The following is a 12,695-nucleotide window of genomic DNA, read 5'->3' as shown; positions in this document are numbered from 1 at the left end:
GAGCTCTGGGCCTCTCCTCATCCTTAAACACGAGCATTGGACAGGATGCTGCGGGGGCCGGCATGGTACAGCGGGCTAAGCCGCCACCATCCTGGCGAGGAGCACTGGGGAGAGTCCCCACTCCTCCGCGTGCAATGCAGCTCCCTGCTGATGGCCGGGGGCGGGGGGGGGAGCAGTGGAGGACGGGCCAAGTGCTGGGGCCCCTGCACCTGCATGGGAGACCCGGATGGAGCTCCAGGCTCCTGGCTTCAGCCAGGGCCACATGGGGAGTGAAGCAGCAGAGGGAAGCTCGCTCGCTCTCTCTCTCTCTCTCTCTCTCTAATAGATCTTTTTTAAAAACCCGTCGCTGTTTTAGAGTTGGAGTTCCTGATGGGGGTGGTGGGGAGGGACGGAATAAAGTCTGAGCAGTGGGAGCATTGAACGCTGGGGCGTGTTTTGGAGAGTATCGAATTCCTTGATGTCTAATGCGCGTGTGTGGCTGCCGGGGGACCTGGCTGGCTTGCTCTGGGATTCCCGCTGACTCTGACAAAGCGAACGTCAGCTCCACAGCACCTCGATGATTCAATGCCTTCAAAGGCGGGCGAGGAGCGAGCTGGCGGGCGGCTGACACTGTCAGCAGGTGACTCACCGGCCTGGCGGGGCGGCGATAAGAGCCTGGCACGCGTCCTCTGCCCCCAGCCAGCTGGCTGACTGCTGCTCAGCCCGGGGTCCCCAGACGTGTCACCCAGCCTGGGGGGCACCCGCTGCCTCCTGTCAGCGCTGAGTCAGGCCCTGGGGAGGACACGGTGCAGATGTGCTGACATGAAATGATGATTTCCCGACCACCACCGGGGTGCGGGCTGCCGGTGTCCTGTCGGCAAACCACGCTTCCCCACCTGTGCACCCCCAGAATGTGCCGGGGGAGCAGGGCACCTCCCGGCCTCTGAGCTTGACCCTGAGCCCTGCGGGGGTTGGAGGGGGGCCGGGTTGGTGCTGGTGGGCTCTGAGACCCCCCCCCCCAGTGGGCAGGGCGGGGTTGGTGGGCGGGAGGAAGCCCGTGGGAGCACGCAGACTGCATGGTGGTGTTTAGGGGGCGTCTCCACCCTGCTCGCTGCCCACGAGGGGCTGCAGAAATGACTCCCCGTGGGAAACGAGAGCCCACATTTTCAAAGGCTGCTTTGTTTTCTGGGAGACGACAGCAGAACATATGACAGGGCAGCAACCGCAGCCTCTGTGCCCTGCGGAGTCGGAGCTGGTGCCAGATCAGGGCGCGGCACAATCTTGCGGCTGCCAGAGACCGTGGCAGCCCCAGTGACGGTGACAACCATGACAAAAAGCTGCCACTTCCTGGGCGTCTTGTCTATGCCCATCCCTGAGCTGAACACTTAAAAAAGATAAATTTATTTATTTGAAAGGCACAGTGAGAGAGAAACAGAGAGATCTTCCATCCGATGGTTCATTCCCCAAATGGTCACAACGGCTGGGGTTGGGCCAGGCTGAAGCCAGGAGCCTGGAGCTCCATCTGGGCTTCCTGTGCATCTGCTTTCCCAGGTGCATTAGCGGGGAGCTGGACTGAAGTGGAGCAGCCGGGACTCGAACCAGCACACCCATGTGGGATGCCGGCGTTGTAGGCAGCGACTTAACCCAGGACACCACAATGCTAGCCCCAAGCTGAACACTGATAGATGTGTTTCAGCTGATCCCTACAGATCCATTTTGCAGACGAGGGAACTGAGGCTGAGAGAGAACCAATATACTTGCTCGAAATAACACAGCTAGGGGCTCAAATCTGACCTGTACTGCGTTTGGAGGAGAAGTCCTTTGTCATTTCGGGTATGAAATCTCCCCCGGCCAGCCCTGCAGGCGTAAGGAGCCGAGCAGAACAAACAGGAAGGCACAGGCAAAGGAGTGTTTGTGAGAGCTGCGTGGATTCGCCTCTAATCTCTCGCATCCATCAGGCGGCGGCCACGTCCCCTGTCCCTCCAGGTGCCAGCGCCCAGAGCCAACCCAAGTGCCAATCAGAGTGACAGCACCGCTGTGCAGGGTGTGACACCGTCAGCTTCCTCTCTCCGCGGCGTGGCCGGTCCGGATCCCACGCTCGTCCCCTAGCCGCAGCCCTGACACGCGGGGCCATGCTGCCCTGAGTGGGGGGGCACCACTGAGCTAATGCCGCACCACTTCCCCTCGAACCCAGTAGACACCGCGCACGCTCGGGAGGGCTCGGGGCCCTCCCTCCCCAGCGGTGGGCCTGGCTCCATCCCACCTGGGCGATGACACCTAAATCTACGCATCTTTCCATCCCGCTTCCAGTGACATGGTCGTCGGCGGGGCCTGGCGTGGTCCCAGGTGCCCCCGCCCGCATCCTGTCCCCACTCGGGAGTCCCAGGCGAGGGGCTGGTCCCCTGAGGCTGTGGGTTTTGGCTGTGATGCGTCGAGAATTAGGGGCTCTGTGAAGTCAGAGCCCTGTGGAATCAGGAAGGCGTCTATAGGCGCGGAGGGGCAGGAGCCTTGGGGGTGCTGGCCGTGTGGCTCCAAAGCGCAAAAGCCCCCACTGAGTTGAGTCCTGGGGTAGCCCCAGCTCTGGGGTCCCTCGGCCACCCTGCCCCTCCTGGGACCCCGGGTCCCTCTCACTCCTCCTGTCACTCTGAGGGCTTGCTGCTGACTGGCAGTCTCTCCCCAGCTCGGTGGATCCCAACCCAATTCTCCAGTTGGACACGGTGTCGTCTTCCCCTTAAAGAAGATCAACTCTGGACATTTGGTACAGGGTCTGAGACACCCTTGGGATGCCCGCATCCCGTAACAGAGTGCTTAGGTTCGCGTCAGCTCCATCCCTGGACTTCAGCTTCCGGCTGATGCACCCTGGGAGGCAGCAGGTGCTGGCTCAAGTCACTGGGCCCCTACCACCCACGTGGGAGTCCCAGATGGGGTCTCTGGCTCCCAGCTTCAGCCTGGCCCAGTCCTAGCTGCTACAGGCACTGGGAAAGTGAACCAGCAGAGGGGCGACCTGTGTGTGTGTGCATATGTGTGTGTGCGCCTTTTAAACAGATTAAATAATATTTAAAAAATAAAACCACAGCTAGAGCGAAGGGATAGGGGCTGGAGGAGCAACATGGCCAGGCAAACTAATTCCCAGGACGATTTTTCTCGAAGGCCGAGAGCCAGGACAGGGCAGGGGGCTCGAGGCGGGAGCTGCCTCTGGGCGCAGACGCCCGATCCCGCAGACATGGGCTCGGAGCCGTTTAACCACTGAGACCAGCATTAACCTGGCAGCCTGTGCCGCGCTGGGATGGGACGCGCTGCTGCCGCCCCAGGGTCAGCGAAGCGTGCACAGGAGGTGTTGTGCAAGAAAAGGCAAGGAAGCGGATGGCAGGCTTGGGGCTGGGCAGGGAGAGCAGACACATGCTGACACTTGACGGATCCTGGAGTGGTCCTGTGGGGTGGGCAGGGTAAGCAGCAGTATGGGCCCATTTTACAGATGAGAAAGCCAAGGCAGGGGTAGGGAATGATACTTAGCCCTGCCAGTAGGGGCAAAACCACGCTGCATTCCTAGTCCAGACATTCCTAACCCTACTTGCCAGCTACAAAAAGGCAACCAGCAAAAGACAACCCCAGGAAACCAGCACCTTCCATATAGTTTGGTGTGTGTGTGTGTCTGCCGCCAGCCGTGCGCTCACTGCCACAGGGGAGAGACACGTGGATGCCAGGGACCTTCCCTGAGCAGAAAAACCACGTAGGACACTCTGGCTACAAGGGAGAAAGTGGAGAGCCTGCCGCAGGCAGGCCCGAGCGAAGCCTGGCAGGCCCCACACGCGGGGAGAGCGCCCCACACGCGGGGAGAGCGCCCCACACGCGGGGAGAGGGCCCCACACGCGGGGAGAGCGCCCCACACGCGTGGAGAGCGCCCCACACGCGGGGAGAGCGCCCCACACGCGGGGAGAGGGCCCCACACGCGGGGAGAGCGCCCCACACGCGGGGAGAGCGCCCCACGCCTCTGCAGGCAGCCCACTGGGCCTCTGGCGATGGGGCACAGTGTTTTATCTGCGCCCGGCCTGGGGGAGGCGAGCTGTGTGCCTTTCTCCAACGAGGCTCCCGCCCCGGCCGGGCTCTCGTCCTGCGGGGGGCACTGGCTCACCGGGGAATCGCTGGCTGGCGCACTGGGGTTTGCACGGAGAGACTTGTGATTCTCACATGATTCTGAACGAGGGCCAGGCGAACCCGTGCCATCTGTCATTTGCAGGTGGCCTGGTGGCTGCATTTCTTCCAGCTGCAGCTGCGGCCAGGGAGGGCGCGGCTCTCTGCTGACGGCAGCGTCCCCAGCGTCCCCCCCCCCCCCCCCCATGGCTGCTCTTCCTCAGGCCATCACCTAATGGCCTCGTCGCCCCGGGCTGTTCCTCATTGCTTCTGTCCCTGGGGCTGCTCCCGGAGCTCTGCCTGCCGTGAGAAGGACCCTGGGGTCAGGCCAAGGGCTGCGAGGCAGGGACAGGGCGGGGTGGCCCCATGGCCCCGACAGCATCCCAGTGCGCATGCGAGATTGCGTGTGCGCGCACCACTGTGCGGATCCTTCTGCTTGTGGGGCTTTGCCAGGCTTCTGGGCCTTGAAGATATTTTCTTTAGAACTCAACTCCTGGTGCCTGAAGTGCACAAAGGGAAAAGGGAGACGGTCCTGCTGAAGGGGGAGGGGTGGCCCAGGCCCCCTCACCACTGCCCCGCCTCCTGGGCTGCTCTCCACCGACGGGAGTCCTGGAGCTGCCAGATTTGGCCATGAGAGATTAAGGGGCCTATGTAGGGCCACACCTTTGGAGGAGCTGGGGCTAGAACCCGGATGTGACCCGTCCGCCTTGCCAGCTCTCCTGCCCGTTTGCCAGATGGCTGTAACGTTCCATGGCCAGGTGCCGGCTTTGCGGTGTAGCGGGCGAAGCTGCTGTCTGTGTCACCGGCGTCTGATATCAGAGTGCAGGTTCGAGGCCTGGCTGCTCCACATCCAATCCAGCTCCCCGCTAATGCACCTGGGAAGGCAGCAGACGGCTCAAGTGCTTGGCCCCTGCACCCACGTGGGAGACCTGGGTGGGGCTCCTGGCTCCTGGCTTCAGCCTGGCCCAGCCCCAGCTGTTGCCAGCCATTTGGGAGTGAACCTGCAAATGGAAGATCTCTCTCTCCCTCTCTGTCTCTCCTTTTTCTCTGGAACCCTGACTTGCAAATACATAAGAAACACAGCTTAAAATAAATAAATGAATAAATACAGCACTAAGTGGCCAAGTGCCCAGTATGGTGCTGGAAGTGTCACCAGAGAGGACTCACAGGGCTCTTGTCTTTGTGCACAACACACACGTCTGTACGCATGCAAACATGCGAATTTTTAAACTGCTATGACTTCTGTGAAGTGTGTGTAAAATCTCCACCACGGAGAAGAACGGTCATGAGTTCAAAAGCCTCAATTCCGTGATCAAGAAGCCGAAACGCACAGGGCACCCGGAGGGGAGCTGCTGTGTGCCGAGGTACAAGTCACTCGACGGGGCTTGGGGACAGGCGTCCTCTGTAGTCTGTATAAGACGATACGCAGGCCTCCAGCAAGGAGCAAAGCTCCGGCTCTGGTGGAAAGGAAACCCGCGTCCCTCCCTCCGGGGGCCTCCCGGGAGCCAGGCCTCCCTCTGTCCTGGTGCATCCCTGGGAGCACACTGGGCGAGTCCCCCTCAAGCGAGGCCCGAGCAGGGACGCACCCGGCCTCTTTGCCGTCGACGTGGCTGTGGCTGTGGCTCTGCCTTCTGCCCCCGCGCCCTCACCTGGGGCCCACGTGAACCCTGGGCAGGCAAAGCAGATGCCAAATGCAAACCCGACAGTCGCTTGGCAGCCCGAGGAGGGGGGCGGAGTCAGGTGGAAGGCAGCCTGGCCCTGGGCGCTGGGGGAGGAGGGTGGCCGCTTTGTTTTGTTTTCTTTTTAACCTTGATTGGGTTTGCTCCAAGCCCTGGCTGTTTCTCAGGGAAGCAAGCGCCTGCAGCTCGGGTTCACACAGAACAAATCTGCCTGAAGTCAGAGTGCGATCCTGCCCTCTCCCAACGCAGAGGAGGAAGAGGGTGGCACAGCTGGGGCTGGGCCGGCCTCACCCTGCTCTCCTGTGGCCTCAGGCCATTTGCATGGCCGGGGTTCTGAGAAGTGCAGAAGTCGGGCTTTCTATGCAAAGCAGGCTGGCCCTGCTCCCAGGCCGTTCATTAGCAACAAGAGAGCAGGCAGGAGACACGGCCTCGCTGCCTCCTGGCCCTGGGCAGGGTCGCCCAGCTCGGGTCACAGGTGCGAGCTGTCATTATCCCCGGTCCAGCAGAGAGGAGGCAGAGCTAGCTAAAGGAACAGCACCATGCCCCGTCGCTCCGTCAGGAAGCAGTGGAAGGAGATCCCAGCCCGCAGGGTCTGCTCAGAGCCTGTGCCCGAGGACACCCAGCCAGCCGGGCTCTGCACCCAGACGGGCCGGGGGCCCTTGTCAAAGGGGTCGATCTGATGCCGGGGGCCCTGTGGTTCCAAGGGGCTCCAGGCAGCATTCGGTCGGCTGCACAGGAAAGCAGATGTTTTTCTGGAAGGGCCCAGTTGGTAAACTCGTGAGCCTTTGTGGGTCTCTGGTGCGTGCCCCTCTTGCTGATCGATTGCTGATTGATTGCTTTTACAACCCTTTAGAGCCGCCGCCGCCTCCAGCTGGCTGTGCCCTGACCTGGAGCATGCGCCCGACAGGGCCGCTTCCCAGCCGTGCCTCTGAGACTGCCCTGTGTCATCCTCCAAGGGGGGTCGCTCAGCCGGGTTGGGGTGCAGGTTGAGCCATGTGTGGGAGTGATGGTGAGGTGGGGCTGGAGGGATGCCGGGGAGTCGGGATTGGGGGAGTATGGGGAAGGGGCACAGGGCACACATCTCAGGGGGCGGGGGCAGGCCTGACCTTGGAGAGCCTGCGCCCGTGCGTGTGTGCGTGTGTGCGTGCGTGCGCCTGCCCGCCAGCTCGGGGCTATCGGGAGATAATCTGCAGGCACCGATCAGCAGCTGCATCTCAGCACAGCTGCTTCTTTATCTCCTGGCCCAGCCAGGGCAGCGCAGGCTCCACGGCAGTAGGTGAGGGTCCCCCGGAGGTATTTATGGCTGTGGATAAAGACGCCCCCCCCTTCCCGTGGGGGTGGGGCACAGGGGGAGCCTGGCTCTGTTTACTGCGCTGTTGTCTGTCACCCCCTCTTCTCCCTTTCTCCCGCTGTTGTCTCCAAGTGCGTCCCTTTGTTGTCTCCCAAGTGCGTCCCTTTGTTTGCATAAACTCTTGCACAAAGGGCTACTGTGTTGTTTGCTTGCGGTGCAGGGAGCCTCAGAAAGTTCATGGGAAAAGGAGCCCTGTGGACAGTGCTGAGGCCAGCACTCGGGGCGCTGGCCTCCCTTCCTGGAGTGCCCGGGTTCAAGTCCCAGCTCCCCCGCGTCTGGTGTAGCTCCCCGCTAATGCAGGCCCTGGGCAGCCGTGGCTGTGGTCCAAGGGCTGGGGCTCCTGCCACCCGTGTTTGAGACCTGCATGGAGTGCCTGGCTTCTGGCTTTGGCCTGGCCGAGGCCTGGCTGTTGTGGGCATTTGGGGAGTGAAGCAGCACATGGAAGACCTCTCTCTCTCTGTCTCTCTGAAATGAAAATAAATACTTAAAAAAAAAAGACAATGAGGATTTTTCATGAACATTTGAAGCATCCTGTCAGATATTTTAATTTTTGTGTGGCTGTTGTGTGCATCATTTATTTGGTCTGTTTCTTTTTTTTTTTTTTTTTTTTTTTTTTGACAGGCAGAGTTAGACAGAGAGAGAGACAGAGAAAAAGGTCTTCCTTCTGTTGGTTCACCCCCCAAATGGCCACTGCGGCCGGCGCACCGCGCTGATCCGATGGCAGGAGCCAGGAGCCAGGTGCTTTTCCTGGTCTCCCATGGGGTGCAGGGCCCAAGCACTTGGGCCATCCTCCACTGCACTCCCTGGCCACAGCAGAGAGCTGGCCTGGAAGAGGAGCAACCAGGACAGAATCCGGCGCCCCGACCGGGACTAGAACCCGGTGTGCTGGCACCGCAAGGCGGAGGATTAGCCTAGTGAGCCGCGGCGCCGGCCCCGAACCCTCTCTTTCAACTGGTGGTGCTGCCACTTGGTGCTTTGCTCTGTGCCCTGCTAAGCACAGGCCTGTCTCTAGCACGGATTTAGCTTCAGTAATACTCAGGGCCGCACGACTCTCAATAACACAATGACGCACCTGCTTTCAAATGAAAAAATAACACGATGTCTAATGATGGATGGAAAGACAGTATTTCCACTCAAAATTTTTCATCCAGATAACCCTGATGTGTGACGTTGCAGCTGGTTGAATAGATTACACGACTTCTATGCCAACAGAATTCCACGTGGAAACCACAGGCGAGAAAAGACACTCGGCGGCGAGCAGTCGCTCAACAAACGTCACATTCGGAAAAACAGTCTAAAATGATCCCACATGCAGACAGTGAGTAAGTCCCAGACAACGCTCCTGGCTCTCCGTGTGCGCGGGACTGATTATGACTGTTGAATAAGGCAGCTACCGGGGAAGGACGCGTCCCCGTGGTGACCCCTGGAGCTCCCACACAGAAGGAGGGACTGCACCCCTGCGAGCCAGGTTGAAGATGCTGAGGCGGGGAGACCACGCTGGGTTTGGATGGGGTTGGGCCCGATCGAGTCCTTCAAGGGAGAGCAGGTCGGAGAGAGATGTGATGGCCCGGCAAGGCCAGAGGATTTGAAGACAGAGTGTAGACAGCAGGAGCTGGAAAAGGCAGAACAGCAGATTCTCACCCCCCCCCCCGGGGGGGCCTTCAGAAAGGGACAGGGCCCTGCCAACAGCTGGATTCAGCCGGGTTTCCTGACACACAGAACCCTCAGAGAGTAAATTTGCATTGCAAGTCAGTGGTCAGGCATTGCAGCAGCAACAGGAAGTCCCGCTGTGAACCTGTCTTGCCCTGGGTTGGCCCTGCGGTAGGCAGCACAGTCGGTGAGGGTCTGCGGGGCTGGGCAGGGAACCAGAGAGATCTGTGAGCTGACCCTGGCTCTGTTCGCATGTGACCGGCTCTTGGAGCGCCAGTTGCACCACCCAGAAAGCAGAGGGGAATGAGAGCACCTCTCTCTCTCTCTCTTTCTCTCTCTCTCTCGGGCTTGTCGTGCTCCTTGAATGGGGGCTGAACAGGCTGCCAATAAAGCCACCGGGTCAATGGTGGCCATTATATCGTTTATGGAGAGCGGATCAAGGGCCTTGGAAGCCCCCCCCCCGCCCCGCCCCGCGCCCTGCGGCTGGGAAGGCCTGGGGCCGCCTGCTCCATTTGAAGTGGAGCGGCTTTGTGATGGAGTGGGAAAGGGCGCAGACTAAAGAGTCGTGTGATCCCGGCGCGTGATCTCGGCTTCGTGCTGCCCGGATGCAAACTGTGTCACAAGTCCATCTGTGTGCCCGCGGCGATCCCAGGATGTGGGAGAGTGAGACGGGAAAGGGGCGGGGTCCTGCTGCCGACAGCCGAGGTGTAAGGTGCACAGGGACATCCCAGGACGCCTGTCCATCACTCGGGGCAGGACCTGGGTGCTCACAGCTGGGTCCCCTGCCTCTGTCCTGGCACATTGTCCTCAGCCCTGATTGGTTGCTGAGTCAGCCAGCATCAGAAGCGCTTAGAAAACCCACGGGTGATTTTTCGGTCTAAAACCGCCGGCGGCTGACACCACGTCCACATCACCTCCACCGCCAGCTGCGACCCCTAGAGTGCAAAGGTCAAGCTGGCGGTATTTACAGGGAAACATGCATTTTAAACGGGCCCTCACTTCCTCCTGAAAGGAATCCGAAGAGCGTGTTGGGACTGCAAACATTTCGTATTTATGTGTCACCAGGCGTCGAGGGAACACGGAGTTCTCCGTCAGCAGCCATGATCTCACGGGCCCTCACCGCAGCCCTGGGGGAGGAGTTGGAGAGGTGAGACCTGGGGCTCAGGAGTCAGAGCCGCCGGGAAGGTGCCCCGAACAGCCAGGGTGATGGCGGCCAAGGTCAAGTTCCAGAGCCGGGCTGGGCGCTGGGGCAGGACCAGGGCAGAACGCGAAGGGCTGCGAGCATCTCTCAGTACCGGAACTGTCAACTGGACCCAGGCGCCGACGACACGAGCATCTTCAGGGGTGCACGAGGGCCCACGGGACCCGCGCGGAAGCAGGTTCTTCAAGTGAAAACTCCAAGTTGCAGAGAAACAGATGCAATAATCTCACCCCTCACGGGAAAACAGGCGTCGTGCTAGACGGGGGCGCGTGTGCCGAATTACACGCGGACGCTGGGCACCTTTTGTGTCAGGGAACGTTCTAGAAGAAGTGCATCTCCAGAAGCTGGGTTGAATACGCTCCCGGTAATTAAGCTTGTTCCTTGTGTACATTTCTTGCCGGGTGCGTGTTTTTCCTTGGCAGTCACCTGCCTCAAATCCAGTATCGGAGAAGTTCTGTGTGTCCTCGGGAAATCACTAAACACAACAAACGCAGCTCTTAAAATCCGCCCCGATTGTTTTCTGTCATTAAGAAGGGACGCCAGGAGTGCTTTCCTGGCCGCGCTGAGCTTGGAAAGAGCTCCTGCTGCACGGGCCCCCGTGGAAGGGACGCCTGCGTTGTAAACACGAGGCTCCGTCTGCAGAAGCAGCCCGCGCGGTGAGAGGGCTCTGCTTCTTCCTTCTTGTTTGGGAACAGCAGGCCGGCCCCACGGTGCAGCCTTCTTACCTAACAAACCCTGGGAGAAGGGAAAGCAGCCGCACCCCAACCGGGCATTTGCAATGTCAACAAAACGCACGCGTCCACGGGCTGTCGGGCGATAGATCTAGATCGAGTGGTGTCGTTAAACTTGAACTTGGAAACTCGGCTCACTGTTTCACAACAACGTGAGCGTACTTAACACGACCGAACCACACACACTCGTGTTTAAGGTTTAAGGTCCGTTTTAGGTCGTGTGTGTGTTTCTGCTACGATAAAGAAGTATGAGAAGATAAATCAGCTTCCACACTCAGATCCCTGCAGGGTGAGACCCAGCTTAATGGGAGGAGAGATGGGGGGGTCCCAGGAGGCTGTGTTCAAGTTCAAGCTCTGACTCTTAGGGCTGTGGGCCCGGGACAAGCAGCACGGATTTGTTTCTGTTCTCCGCACCCAAGCTGAGCAGCTGCACGGGCCGGCGCGCGCCAGCACGGGGGCAGGCAGCCACCAGCGGGGCAGGTGGACCCCAACCATTGTGTGTGGGGTGACCACAGTGTGCCCCCACAAACAGCGAGTCATAGGATAATTACTCCACGTGCGTCAGGAGCAGAGGGAGTTATTTGCAAGGTGGCAGCTGGCCCCTGGCAGATGTCAGTGTCTCACACACACACACACACACACACTCACTCTCACAGCCGGGAGATGGACAAGCAGAGCAACACCTGAACCCAGACCCCTTTCCCAATCAGAGCCTGGAGGGGAAGTGGAGGGGCTGCACCTCCCCTCACCAACGGGGTTGGACAAAGCGCTGGGCACTGGAGGCCGCCCAGAATCTTCCGGGGCACCTGGAGAGCTCCGTGGAACGGGGCCACGCGGAGGAGCTGCCGCGTGTCCAGCCCTGAGTCCAGGGTGTTTGTGTCCTGAGCGCACTGCCTGCTGTCCCTGGAGGCGGCGGCGACGGTGGCCATAGCGTCAGTGTCCCGCAGGTCACAGCGATCACTGTCTTTTCTCCAAGAGCAGACACAGCGTGCCCCGGGAGATCCTAGCAATCCCAGCAGGGTCCACCCCAGGGCTTGCATCCTGCTGTCTCCCACGAGGGTGTCCAAGCACAGCGGCCGGCCCAGGGGCCCGTGCCGAGGCTGGGCCTGCCACCCACGCTTTCCCAAACCCGGCTTCTGCAGAGCAGGAGGTGGCCTGCGTATTTGCAGGTGCACCCTCCGGCCGGCCCGGTGGCGTCTGACTCCGCCCCCGACGCGCGCCTGGCCCTCTTCCCAGGGCAGATGGGACTACTGCACTGCCATCTGTGACGCCCGCGTTCCTGGGGACCCGGGCGTTCGTTCGTTCGCTCGTTGCCGAATCGGAATCGCAGCCTTGCCGGGCCCGTTTCAGGTGCTGGGGGTTCAGCGCTGAGCCACCCCCAACACCGATTTCGCGCTCCGGTCCTGTCCTGTGAGCCATTGTCCTGGGCTTTGCCTGTGCGCAGGTGCAGGTGGGAGAGCATTGTCTCCCGCTGGGAGGCTGATGGGCAGCTGCATTTGGCCCCGCCCCTCCCCTGCTGGGCACAGGTGCTGCTGTCCCCAGCAGTCCCCTCTCCCAGACCTCCCTGAGGTCAAGGATTTGCTTGGGATGCCCTGCCCCAGGTGCCCCGGCTTAGCCACGCCTCCCCATGCACCCCAGCCTCTAAGAGGGGCCCACAGCCCCCAGTTCCTCCTGCCACCCACTGCTAGGCTGGTCACCCTGTCCCCTCCCTGCCCTTCCTCTCCTCCTCTTCCTCCCAGTCCTCTCCCGCCTCCCAGTCTGTGGCTGTGCCTCGCCCTCAGCCAGAGCCTGACCCTCCTGGGGTGTGGTCGCCACGCTCACACCCAGGAACTCCCTACCCCCACACACTGCTCCCAGGACGCTGCAGAGCTCCTGGGGCCGGGAATCTGACGCAGGTCAGGAATCTGACATTTCCGGGCCGGGTGCCCTGGCTCACAGGGTTACGCCACTGCCTGTGACGCAGGTTCGAGTCC

This window comes from Oryctolagus cuniculus, chromosome 8 (assembly GCF_051225735.1).
Source record: "Oryctolagus cuniculus isolate XC-2025 breed Fujian yellow rabbit chromosome 8, ASM5122573v1, whole genome shotgun sequence".
Classification (NCBI taxonomy): Eukaryota; Metazoa; Chordata; class Mammalia; order Lagomorpha; family Leporidae; genus Oryctolagus; species Oryctolagus cuniculus.
Note: the sequence above shows the minus strand (reverse complement) of the source record.